Genomic DNA, 14,657 nt, shown 5'->3' on the forward strand with positions numbered 1-14,657 from the left:
CTTCACGTGATCTCGGAAACTCGGAAGACCCGACGTCCTCGTCCGACCCATGGATCTATAATAAAAACCTGAATTGTGAATTGTATTATAGTTCTGTGGTCCGACCACGAATCTAGGGCTCCATCAAATTTCCCCCCCCCCCCTTTGGGAATTACATATATATGTATATACATACATACATTTAGAGCATCGCGAGCTTCATTTGAGTGGCCCTGAACGCTGTGGATGACGTCACACTCGCTTAGTTTATTTATTTATTTATTTTTTATTTTTTATTACACAGCTGGGTGCATAAACTTGATATAACAAACATGTCGGGATGAGAGAACATAAACACAACATTTTATACAGTAACAATACAATACAATACAATGGTAAAAGAGAGAAGATAAGAGAAAAAGATAATAGCAAGGGTATTAGAGTTCATTCAGCCTGAGTCCATAAAGACCAGGTGAATTTCACACATGTAGGAATATGCTTTTTGATCTTTAGGTCCATTCATATATTTCAGAGAGTTTATATATAATTTGAGTTCATTTTTAAAACAAGCAAAGTTAGGGGGACACTTCTGAATTCTACATTTGTGAATGTAAAATTTGGCAATACATAACAGGTTTACACAGAGTTCTTCTTTTTTTTTTTTTTTTTGAAATTGTACACTGAAAATGATAACATCTCTATTTACCAAGACTGGTAAGGAAGGAAATTTGGACTATATCCAGTGTTGCATTTCAGACCAAAAGGGCTGAATTGTAGCACAAAAGAAAAAAAAGATGATCAGTGCTCTCAATCTTCTTTTCACAAAAAGTGCAAATGTTTTCTTGAATATTAAAGTGCAACTGAAGTAATTCTTTGGATGGATATATGTTATTCATAATTTTGTAATCCTTTTCCTTTACTTTAGGAGTGACAGGAAAGGTCAAGTACATTGTTCTCAGTTTTGTTTAGTTTTATCACTTCTTTATCAAATTTATAATGTACATCATTTTTATTTTGAAAACCAGGGAAAATTTTTTCTGTTAGACATTTTCTAATGAAATAATTATTGCATTTTCTGTCTGTTATTGACAGTCCTTGTACTGATGAGGCAGGTATATGTGGGTGTATAGTTTGGTTTGCCAAAAAGTTCCTTGAGAGTCATATTCAACATATTCTTTAGGGAGTGCATTGCATAAACGTATGAAGTCCAAATATGAAGGATTAAACTCATGTTTTTCACAGAATTTATTGTAATTTAGTAAATTTCCACTTTCATCTATTAAGTTTGCTATAGACCAAATATTTCTTTCAAACCAGTCTTTGTAAAACAGAGATTTGTTACGGTGCAAAATATATTGGTTATTCATATTACTGTGGAGAGTGGAGTTATAGTTATATGAACATATAACATTTTCCAGTACAATCAAATTTTCTTATCGAAGTTACAAACAAGTAGAAGTCCGCAATTTGTAAAAAATAAAGTTAGGTATACAGTACCATAAGGAATTATGGTGTTTAATCCAAGATTTTAATTTTACATCTGCTCAGTGACTGATAACAATTTCATTGCCCAGAAAATACATTTTTGGATATCATTACAGTTTTTAATATAGATGGCTAATAATTCTGCATCCAAGATGAAGAGATATGGCAAAATTGGGCAGCCCTGAGGAATGCCAACCTCTACGCTGAAGCTCTGAGTAGAGCCCTTTGATAGAAGAACACAGCTGTTTATGTTTTTGTATAATCCACCAATTAAATTTCAAAACTAGAAAAGCACTCAGAGAGCACAGACCTCCGCCAAGGACTATAGTCCCCCTCATATTAATTGTGTTTTCCATAAATATTTGTCTCGTATCTTTCAATTTGGAATATGAAAGAGGATCCGATTGTCCATCCCTGAGTCAAATTTCATGGGGTTTGGTCAATAATTAACTGAGATATTGAGAAACAAAATTTTTGGCCCCATTTACCACAATGTTAACTAAAATTTCAAAGTGATCCAGAATCCAGGATTTCTTCCGGATCACCCCGAAAATGAAATCAGTTCTTCCTTTTCACATTTCCAACAAATAAAAATCGGTCCATAAATTTTTGAGTTATGTTGCTAACAGACAAACAAACAAACAAACAAACAAACAGACAAACAAACCAGCGCCGGCAAAAACATAACCTCCTTGGCGGAGGTAATTAACAAAAACCCACCATGCTCAAGTGCAAATAGCAATAAATGGGTGTTCTACCGAGTCAAAGGCTTTGTAAAAGTCCAAAAAGAAAATAAACCCGTGGTCTTCAATTAAATCACTGTATTCAATTAGGTCCATAACCTGTCTTATATTATTATGGATAGATCTACCCTTTAAAAACACACTGAGTCTCTGCAAAGCCCTGAAAGCCCTGACTGTAGATGATGTCAGGGAATTTACCCTAAGACATCAAAATACATTAAATAAAGACACACCAAAACGAGACAGTTAAAGGTAATCACTTGCGCAAGGGAGAGAGAGCTGTCAGAGCCTGTCAATACCACTGGCTGAGCCTACTCTACTCTCCAGCTCTCCTCCCAACAGCAGGTTTTATTGCAGTCATTTCACAGATAACAATACAGTACATTATGTTATATCACACAATGGTTACAATGATCACATGCTAACAATCTTTAGGCTAAACCACCCTCCCATTTCTCACTTGATTACAGGCTCCAGGTGATAAACAATTTGGTCAGTTTTCTCCCAAAAACTTATGCTAACCACATGAGGGAAAAAACCCTTAGCTGTCTTCTCATGGGTGACTCAGTAGATTAGCTTAAAGAGTCAGGAGTTCTTGAACTAGGACATATGATATACATATGGAAAAACCCTAAAACGCAATTGTTGATAACTTTACAAATGAAAATAACACAGAAATTCTTTCACATTTCCCTCCTGTTTATCAATAATGCTTTACCTCAGAGTACTAGAACGTCTAAGCAGATTCATGCTCTTCAGCTACATATACTTCAATTCTGTCCAACACCCTTATCAGGAGCAAGCGGATACATAAAATACAACATAACACAAAAAACACTTATACCACTAAGCATTGATGTAAAATGGATAACACGACATTTTTCCATGCCCCCTAAAATCTAAATTCACTGCAAGGTGAGAGTGTGTTTTCATGCAGTATCATTTTTCCCCCATGATATGCTATCAAAGCTTTCGTTACAAGTTAAAACCCCCTCCCGGTGTTGCCGTATGCTATATTTGCCCCTTTTTTAATTGAAATGAGCGTGTCGTTGCAATAAATGAGCGTGTCTGTGTGTTTGCCTAGACCTGCATCTAAACACAAATTTCTTAATTTTAAATTTTCAAAACCCCTCAGGAGAGCATCATTTTTCACTGTAACCATACTTCTTTGTTGTCCCCTTTCGGAGGCTGTGGCTCCGCAGGCTGGGATTGAAGGCTGCGTCAGATAGTCAGGCTGATGTTGTACAGTCACTCACGTGACCAGGTGACTGACCACATTGCAGTGCCCAAGAAGCAGGGGTTACCAGCCCGTACTTCTCGTAAGAACACGAGAGGTCCTGCGTCTCTCTTACGCGTCGAGGTTTCTGGACTCACAGTGACTCAGGTGGTTCCACCCGCTCCTCCCTTCGACCTTAACAGTAGTGGGAGTGGTCAGCAACACACGGTGTGGTACTTTCCTTTCGATCACTGGACCAGCATTTCCATTTTATCACTTTGACGAACAACAAGGCTCCAACACCGACAGGTGGATGCTGCTGTGAAGAGAGTGGAAGATCCGGCAGGTTATTGTTCTCTGAGCAGTCTCTAGCCAGTGATGTTTCCTCCATGTACTGGGCTAGATCAGGTACAAAGTCAGGTGTATCTCTTTTACTTAGTTTGTTCTTACTGTCCCATTTGTGCGTTTCCATGAGTCCAGCCGATTGGGGTCTATACGTGCAATGTCTCTTTAGATCTATTTTTTGACCTTATTCACAAAATGCGTCCCATTATCACTTCTAATGATTTCTGATATACCCAAGGTGGGAATAATGTGGTTACATCGGGTTTTTGCCACTGTGATTGTAACAGGCTTGGCTGTGGGAAATATTTCAATCCATTTTGAAAAACATCTATTACTCCTAAACAGTAGGGTCCGAAAGGGGGTAGGTTGGTTGAGGAAACTGGCCTCTCTTAGGTCTAACTTGCAGATTAAACACTGTCTGCAAAAAAATTTTTGAGTAGGTATTAAATCCTATTGTATTAAAGTATTGATTTTCTAGTACCACCATCCCTCCTGTTGAGACATGATATACCTCATGGCTCATGCTCCTTTAAACATGGATTGGTAAAAAAAATTTCATTTGATCCCACATATATCTTTGATCTCTGATTTCTGCACCGTTTCTCAACCAAGTCGCCCTTTCAGATGTATTCGCTTGCTCTTGTATTATTTGCAAAATACCTTTAGTATCAATTACTGTTTCTTGCGTGTATATTCCACACGCTTTTTCTTTTGCTTTCATATCTGCAAATCTATTACCATTTGATATCAAATCTGTTCCTTTTGTATGAACATTTTAATTATTGCTAGTTTCCTTGGTAGCTGAATAGCATTTAATAGATTTTGAACAAGTTGTTTGTGAACACTTCTTTGCCTGTGGTGGTTTTGAACCCCCCTCAGCTGCCACTGGCGACAAAAGACATATACTGCACTGAAGCATATTGTCTGTTTGTGTAAATTGTGGCAGGTCTGTCTCTGTACAGTTTACACACTTCAGTCAAGGCTATTAGTTCTGCTGCCTGTGCTGACAAATTTGAAGGTAATTTTTCTTCGTCTATGTAAATTTGGGAGTAAGGTGGCTGGGTTCAGTGCAGTACATCTCTCTATAGTTAGATGCGGTTGTGACAATAATATTGTCATACACGTTAGGTGTCTAGCTGGCGATACAAATGCCATTTTGGTCTGCAGGAGGAGTGCTGCCACTGCATGTGAAACTTTTAGCTGGTGAAACAGCACTACCTCTGCAGAGGCTGTTATTGCAGAAGCTACTGCTAATACTTCCTGCACACGATGGGTTATTACTAAATTCAAAGCAATAATATTCCTTAGATTCAAAGTAATTAAATAAAATAACTGTTGCTTTAAGACTACTCAAGCTTCTCTTTTACCCATTAATTACATTGTTTGAAATTCTTCAACAATATCATTTATTTAAACCATAAATAATATATAAAAGCTACAAGTACTTTTACTCAGTACTAAATGAATAATACCAGGTTAGAATTAAGGCCAATACAAACTAGGTTAAAGTTACTCTATCACTTGAATAAAACAAGCCAAGATGCTTGATTAAATTTTAAACAGAACATTTTCAAACGAGTCAAAAATACGGTGCCTTTTACATTTTAGCAATAGTTTAGTGTTTTATCTAAAATCAGAAAGGACCGAAATAACGGCGATTAAACGTGACATGTATCTAATACAGACTTTTTATTTTAGTGGACTTTTATTTTGGCGACTTTATTTTGGCAGTCTACTTCCTGTTCTGCTGCCGCACTTTTTCCTTCCTTTAGGTACACGCGCTTTACTTCCCCTCACTCTCAGCTGCGGCTGATGTGTTTTGTCTGTAAAAACTCTCAACAGAGCTCTGGAATTTCTAAATAACGGCGTATTTCAACTGTCCTGTTAAGGTGAGTCTTTTGCCATTATGTGAATAACTCTTATATTAAATTTCAACGGTGTAAGGAGTCGCCAGTATGTTTTATTCGACAAAATCTTCAATTACTCCTTTGACTACCTTTTAACTTCTCTATAGTATGTTTCTTACACAACATTTAAATTTTATAAACTTGGTCTAACTATGATCTCTGCCTGGATATTTTTGACCAGTATTTGGAATTGACATTTTGATGAATACAACCTAAATGCATTTATCTTTAATGCTATTGCAAATGATTTATTTACACATAATTTACTTAATTCAACTGAACTTTGGATCAGTACTAGGATGAATAATTAATTATCAACAATTAATTATATACATTATACCTGGTTTATGTTTTAGTGCCATAACTCTGTATCGTTCCTACGTATGTTACACATACTCTTGATTTAATTTGTTCATAGTGGTCATGTTAAAATAACTAAGGTAATTATTTTGAACAATATACTTATTTGTGTTTTCTGGCTTCCTAGGTCAGATTTCCCACGGACTGATTCTGTGATTTGAAAAACAACCTCAACTCAACAAACTTCCAGATAATGAGCTAAGAGTCTGTGCGGTGGGACAGACTATTTGTTTTGTATTATTGAACCTGGGATTTGTACAAACTGTCTTCAAACTGTAGTTTATAATAAAACAACTGAAAATTACCTACTTTTGTTCATAGACTCTAATTCATTTATTTATTTGTTACTTTACTTTTGTGCTTTATAATCTCATAATTTATCTTTGTCTCTCATTTTACTTTTAATACATTTATAATAATCAACATTTTTGACTGCTGGTTGTTATTATAACCTGTGCTCCTTTAATGAACTTTTTATGTTTCCTATTTTAACACCCTTAGCCTGGCCTCGAAACTGACGTTCCATAAAGCATAGTCAAAACTTCTCTTACAGATATTTTTAACATGCAATATTCATTTTTCAGCTGAAGCAATCGGGTAAATTTGTCCCTCTACCTTAGGCCTATGTTGGGTAGAGGTCCACTGCTGACCCCTTGGTGTGTTGACAAAAAAACTTTTGGCAGGAGTAAACAGTGTATGTGGGGTAGCAGCATGTTAGGATTCTTCTGTGCCTTACACCACTGATAGCCCCGTCTCCTAGCAGCGACGTATCTCTAACCTTGACGTTTGGCACAGATTCCCCATCTGCAGACACTCTTTTGCCAACTTTATTGTTTTTATTTTGTGATGACAGTACATTATCCATTTGTACGTACATCAGTCTGTAACAGTGGTAAAAATCTGTTTGTTAGCTTTGTTTTTGGGTAATATAACGATATTAGCATTGTCTTTTATCACTCGCTGCGCTGCCTTAGTATTTTGTTCTGTACCAAATTTTGAAAAAGACACAGTATCACTCAAGTTTAGTGTAATCTTGTAATGCCAATACAGTTGACTTCATTAGTTCACTTTTATTTTTGAATGCCAAATTTGCCTCATCTGTTCAAGTTACTTTGTGATTCATTTCCCTAGGTTCAGGAAAAATCAAGTCTTGAAGTGGCTTTGCTAGGAGGGCATAATCCAGTAATCAAGCCCTGTAGCCATTACACAATCCTAGAAAAGCCATCATTTATTAGTGATAGGTTTTGGATTCCCCCTTTTTTTTTTTTGTTAACTACCTATCAGAGCTAGCAATTCTCCCTTGAACGGTTAAGTTATGTCCTTCAGTATTTTACTTCGGATCTGCTCTTAGATCTTTCACTAGCCTCCAGCCTATGGAGGGGTCAGTTTTTGTTTTTTTGTTTTTTTTACTATAACTATTGCCTCTGTTTCTGTTCTCTTACTCTCTTCCAATCCTTAGTCTGGGACTAATCGAGGCGCAGTAGAGGGAGGGTGCTGGGCTGCTGCGCCTTTCTCCCTGTTTCTATTTTTTTTCTCTGCTTGTTGTGTATCAATAGCTGATTTATCAAGTTGCTCTTTCTCAAGTGTAGGTTTAAACCCATATCTTTTCTGCCATTTTTCTAGGTATTTCGTGCTACCTGGAAACTCTTTTTCCATGTGTTTAACCAACTCCTTCTGTTTTTTGAGTACTACTTTTTCGTCCATGTTAGTTTCAACTATGTGCCGTCGTGAATACAAATGAGGGATGTACAACAGTTTTTTGTATAACAACTGTTCAAGCAAGCTTCTACTCTTTTTACAGAGCGGCTTGAACCTGGGTGTATATCTCACCGTCGTTATACAATTTCAGTCCCCCACTTGTAGACACTATGGCGGGTTAGTAAAAAAAAAAATTTAGTCCAAAACAAGGTCTGTCAGTCGTCCCTAGGTTTTCCTATCTGCTTGGTCGACCCGTACTTCATCCAGTCAGAAAATCACCTTATTCCAACCACGTACTTTTGACCTGGCTTAAAAACATTTCACTACAGTCATCCAGTTAAGAAAGCACCTTATCTTAACAATAGTCATCGACTGCCACAGTCTCCTGCGGATACTGTACTACTGTTTCAGTTAGAGCTACTTTACTAACTGGGGTCTCCGCGACCTCTTGCCTAGTCTCAACAGAATGAAGATTTGTCTACTCACTCGTGTCGTTCTGGTGTTCTTCGTTCGAATTCCGTCGGCAGCTCCAGCGAGGGACGATGGCGTGTACTGGCCACGGGAAAAGTGGACTTAGCGAGGCAGTTATCTACTCACCACCTCGGCTGTGCACAGTCTTGCAGTCCGCGTTATCGCCCCTCCACCGGGCTGCACCAGGAAACCGGCTTTCGAAGGACCAAGGGAATTTACCCTAAGACATCAAAATACATTAAATAAAGACACACCAAAACGAGACAGTTAAAGGTAATCACTTGCGCAAGGGAGAGAGAGCTGTCAGAGCCTGTCAATACCACTGGCTGAGCCTACTCTACTCTCCAGCTCTCCTCCCAACAGCAGGTTTTATTGCAGTCATTTCACAGATAACAATACAGTACATTATGTTATATCACACAATGGTTACAATGATCACATGCTAACAATCTTTAGGCTAAACCACCCTCCCATTTCACACTTCATTACAGGCTCCAGGTGATAAACAGTTTGGTCAGTTTTCTCCCAAAAACTTATGCTAACCACATGAGGGAAAAAACCCTTAGCTGTCTTCTCATGGGTGACTCAGTAGATTAGCTTAAAGAGTCAGGAGTTCTTGAACTAGGACATATGATATACATATGGAAAAACCCTAAAACGCAATTGTTGATAACTTTACAAATGAAAATAACACAGAAATTCTTTCACAGACGAGATGCACAGATGTATGTTAGGAGCTTGTAGTCAGAATTCCTGAGTGTAACAGGTCTTCTATTTTCTATGATTCTAGGATCTTTATTAGGTTTTGGAATAGAGATTATAACCCCATGCCTCATTGTAATTGGAAATTAAGAGGTCTCAAAAATTACTAAGAATACATGGTAAAGTAACTGCTTTATGTCTCCCCCCAAAAATTTTTACAGAAGTTTCCAATGAGACCTTCTGAACCTGGGGCTTTGTTAAGAGATAGTTTGCCAATTATGGCATCAAGTTCAACAATAGAGAGAGGACTGTTGCAGGTTTGGTTATAGTCCGCATTTATTTTTGGAATGTTATGTGAAATCTCTTTAAGAAAGGCTTCAGAGTCAATTTTAGAAAATTTAGAGGTTTAAAGTTGCTTATAAAATTAAAGCTCTCTAAGGACATTTGTTTTCATCAGTAATTTGTTGTAATTTATTATTCATTTTATGTTGTTTTTTTCTTGACGCCTTTTTTCTAGACCACAAAAATAGGCAGAGTTCTGCTCTCCTTCTTCTATTCACTTTGCCCTAGATCTAATAAAAGCTTTTTGAGCTTTATGAATATACAATTGATCTAAAGAAGATTGAAAATGTAAAATGGTTTGTTTATCTTTTTCACTCTGAGTGTTTGTTAATTTCGGTTGGTTAATAATGTCATGTTCTTTTTGTTCAAGTTCCCTTTTCTTTTTTTTCTATAATGGATTGAAAATTCACATATTTTAAATTGTAGTAATTCCCATTTTCTTACTGGGGTTGAAAGTTCTTTGCTAATTAATGTTTTAATATCTTGGCAGTAATCTTCATTTTTGAGCAAGCTGGAGTTGAATTTCCAATATTTGTTGGAAAAGGATCTGGTCTTACATTTAATGTGAAGATATATTACACTGTGATCAGTTAAAGGGACTGCAGAAATATTACAGCTAAAGTCAGAATAAATTAAATTGTTTGAAATTAAATTAATTAAATTGTTTGATCAATTTTGAGTTAATTTGGGTGAAACCATGAAAATTGAATTATGTTAGGATTGAGATATCTCCAAGGGTCAGTTAGGCCAAGTTCATTACAAAGATTATTAAACATCTTATTAGAATGAGGTGAGGTGTATTTGGGGGGATATTTATCAAAAAAAAAAAAAAAAAAGAAATTCATCATTGACCAAGTTCAGATCTCCCCCTAACAAAGTCAGTTGAATGTGCCACACTTAGGTGGTCCAGATGTAAAATTTATTCTCCTCATTGTTTGTTGTAACTTTTATTATTGTAGCCACAGACATTTACTAATATAAAATTGATACTGTCAATATTTACAATAAGAATAAGCCCTTTGAGTGTGTTTCCAGCAGAAAAGAAAAGTTCTCTTTTTTCCCCTTACAAAATAAAAAGAAACTTTTCCTTTTTGTTAAATCTCTAAGGCCCCTTGCATTTACAGATAAAAGAGAAATTGAACTTTTAATATCAATCATATAATACTGAACTTAAGTAATTCACTGTAAACAGTAGAACAAACAACTAAGTTCTCAAAAGCGTTACCAGCAAAAAAAGGCGGTAGCAAAACCCTGAATAGAATATACAGGACCATTTGATTTAAGGCATAACCCTCTGACCGTTGATGTAGGCATAAGGACCACGAAACAGTCTTGTGACCTTCCCTTCTAGCTTGTTCCACTTTAAGCCAGACTGCTTTTCTTGCTTCTCAATCTTCTTTGCTGAGATACTCCACGAAGCAGATACTGAGGTCTTTGCAGATCTGGTTGTTTTTTGTCACTCACCACAGTTCGTCCCTGTAGGTTCTCATGGTGAACTGCATGATGACCTGTCTTGGGTGGTTGGCAGTGTGTGCGATGTACAGAGTCCAGGATGAAGCCCATTTTCTCCTTATAGAGTGGGGCAATCTTTGTGAGAAGATTAACAACAAGATCTCTGGTAGTCTCCTCTTTGTCTGCCTTTAAGACGTTTAATCTTAAATTCCGCCTTCTCTTGTACCTCTCTGCTTCTGCCGTTCGACTTTCCAACTCTGCTGCCCTTTTCTCTAGATGTGCATTCTTCTCTTTAAGTTGGACTTTCCAACTTTCTGTTTTTTTCCTTGCAATCTTTTATCTGTGATGAGATGTACTCGATAGATTTGGTGAGGTTAGTTAGGGTCAGCATGTTTCCTTTTAGATCTTTCTGCACGTCGGTCAGCGGATAGTGACGATTAACATTAGTGTATATTTTTTATATAAGAAAAAAAAGTGTTTCTCACCTTCCACGGTGGTTGGTCTCTCTCACCCTCATCCAGGCGCTCTACGAGTCCTCTATCAGAAGCCTGGGAGCTTGAGAGTACTGCGCAGTATCTTTGCTGCTCCTAGAACCGCTCTTTTCTGAACTGAGATGGCTGTTGTTCCTGGTATCTGCCGTAGCCACTTTTCCAGTTGGGGGTTACAGCCTCGAGTGCTGCAATCACCACGGGCACCACTGATGCCTTCACCTTCCAGACCTTCTCCAGCTCTTTCTTGAGCCCCTGGTATTTCTCTAGTTTCTCGTGTTTCTTTGTCCTGATATTGCCATCGCTTGGTATTGCAATATCCACCACCACGGCTCTGCTCTACTGCTTATCCACCACCACTATGTCTGCCTGACCATGCATGGAGGGTTCCATCCCAAATCTAGCACCCTGAGACTGTATGCAAGCTGGAAAGAAGGAGGACGAGGACTAGTGAGTGTGGGAACCACTGCCCAGGATGAAAATGACACATTCAAGGCTCCATGAGTACATCAAGGACGAGGATGAGAGAGACCAACCACAGTGGAAGGTGAGAAACACGCACGCACACACACACACACACACGCACGCACGCACACACGCACACACGCACACACACACAGTTGTGGACAAAATTGTTGGCACCCCTCTGGTAATGAAAGAAAAATCAACAGTGGTCACTGAAATAACTTGAAACTGAGAAAATCAATAATAAATAAAAAATTCCTGACAAATAATCAATGAAAATCAGACATTTTGTTCTTCAACAGAATTATTTTAAAAAACAAACTAATGAAACTGGCCTGGACAAAAATGATGGTACCCCTAGAAAAGATAGTAAATACTTGTACAATAGGGACATGTTAAACTTAGGTGTGTCCTCTACTTGGCTTTACAGGTTCTTCAAACTTGTCCTCAGTCAGTCTGTCTGTTTAAAGGGGGACATGTGTCATTGTGCTGTTGAGACATGATGGACACAACATGAACATGGACCAAAGAAAGAGAAGAAGAGAACTGTGTCAGGAGACTACACTGAAAAAACGGTCCGAGAGGGGTTGCTCAAATTGCAAAAACAAATTTGACAACAATAACATCACTTTTTTACGTTTCTCAGTCAAGCATGTTTAAATCTTACAAACATCGCTTGATTGTGGCCGATGTGAGACCTGCATGTTTTAATCAGGTTGAGGAAACATAACTTTATTATAATTTCTGGTGAGGCTCCTCCCTCTGGAATTCTCCTCCCCAAAACTTTTGGAGGGAAAATTCAAATGTTGCAGGACACAGGAGAGTTCCAGGAGCAGAGGACACACAGTTTGGAGCAGGAGGATTATGAGAGCTGATCTGGAGGTGAGACTTTTCAAAGATTTTATTATGTGCTTCTCCGGCCTAGAATGTCGTCATTGTTAAAACATGTTTGTGTTGTTTTATTTGAAATTAGAGTTAATGTAAGACAATACAGATCTGTATATCTGTTTTTGTATTCTTTTACAGAATTAGATCAATTAAATTAAATTATACATACTTATACATTTCATGATAAGGTACCATAAGATAAATATGCATATTCAGCATGATTTGATCAAATTTTATCAACATGAAAAAGTGATGTTCATGTTCTGAGAAAAATATGTGTAGAGGGGATCGAAAAAAGTTTCAAAGTCTAAACATAATTTTATTGCGTGCAACCGCTGTCCATAACATTTTTACGCAAATCCAGCAACTTTTTTTTCAGTGTAGAAAGAAAATAATAGACAAGCAGGTTATATATAAAGACAATAAGACCATCTCCAAGCAGCTTGATGTTCCTGTGATTACAGTTGCACATGTTCTTAAGAAGTTTAAGGTCCACAGGACTGAAGTCAACCTCCCTGGACGCGGCTGCAAGCGGAACGTTTATGGCAAATACAAGAGATGGATGAAACATGGTAACCAAAGAGCCCAGAACAACCTCCAAACAAATTAAATGCAAACTCAAAGGGCAAAGTATATCAATGTCAGATCACAACATCCATCACTGTTTGAGCCAAAGTGGACTTCATGTGAAAACATCACTGCTGAGAGAAAATCATAAAAAAGTGAGACTGGAATTTGTCACAAGAAATATTGACAAACCACAAAGCTTCTGGGAGAATGTTCTTTGGACAGATGAGACAAAACTGGAGCTCCTTGGCAAGACACATCAGCTCTATGTTCACAGACGCAAAAATGAAGCAGACCAAGAAAAGAACACTGTCCCTACTGTGAAACATGGAGGAGGTTTGGTTTTGTTCTGGGGCTGTTTTGCTGCATACAAGGGAATCGCAAAACTATAAAGGTATTTTGGAATGAAATGTGTTGACTAGTGTCAGAAAACTTGGTCTCAGTCATAGGTCATGGGTTTTCCAACAGGAAAATGACTAAAAACACTCAAAAATGTATAAGAACAAAACACTGGACTGTTCTGAAGTGTTCTTCTGTGAGCCCAGATCTCAGTTCTATTGAACATCTATGAAAGAAGCTGAAACATACTGTCTGGAGAAGGCACCCTTCAAACCTAAGGCATCTAGAGCATTTTGCTCACGAGAAATGGGTCAACATACCTGTTGATCAGTGCAGAAGTCTCATTGACCGTTACAGAAATCATTTGCTTGCAGAGTTTGCCTTAAAAGGTTGTGCAACAAAATATTAAGTTAAGGGAACCATCATTTTTGTCCAGGAGAGTTTCATTACTTTGTTTTTTTTCTAATAATTCTGTTTAACCACAGGTGAAAAGCAATGTTTGATTTTTGTTGGACAATTTTCAGTACATTTTTATTTATTATTGCTTTTCTCAGTTTCAAGTTATTTCAGTGATTATTGCAGATTTTTCTTTCATTGCCAGAGGGAACCAATAATTCTGGTCACAACAACAAACTTATACATATATATATATATATATATATATATATATATATATATATATATATATATATATATATATATACATATATATACATATATACATATATACATATATACATATATATATATATATATATATATATATATATATATATGTATGTATAATTTGTGTTTGTTTGTGTGTGTGTGTATATATATATATATATATATATTACACACACACACACACACACCTGTGTGTGTATATATATATACATATAATATATATACACACGCACACACAAACTCAAAAATTATATATATATATATATATATGTATATATATATATATATATATATACACACACACACACCTGTGTGTGTATATATACATATAATATATATACGCACGCACACGCACACACAGTTTAATTCTGAATAAAAGATAAACCAGCAGTTAGGATGTCCCAAGATATAGGTTTAGTGAGGTAAAGTTCAAAAGTTCATGTCAGTTTAATACTTTAATCAATGGATGTTTTAGCCCTGTGTTTACATTCAGCCTATTTGGGTCCAAACTATTGATAGTTTGCAGAGACATCATCGTGTGTGA

This window comes from Boleophthalmus pectinirostris, unplaced genomic scaffold (genome assembly GCF_026225935.1).
Source record: "Boleophthalmus pectinirostris isolate CB_2022bp ecotype Guang Dong unplaced genomic scaffold, ASM2622593v1 HiC_scaffold_4, whole genome shotgun sequence".
NCBI lineage: Eukaryota > Metazoa > Chordata > Actinopteri > Gobiiformes > Gobiidae > Boleophthalmus > Boleophthalmus pectinirostris.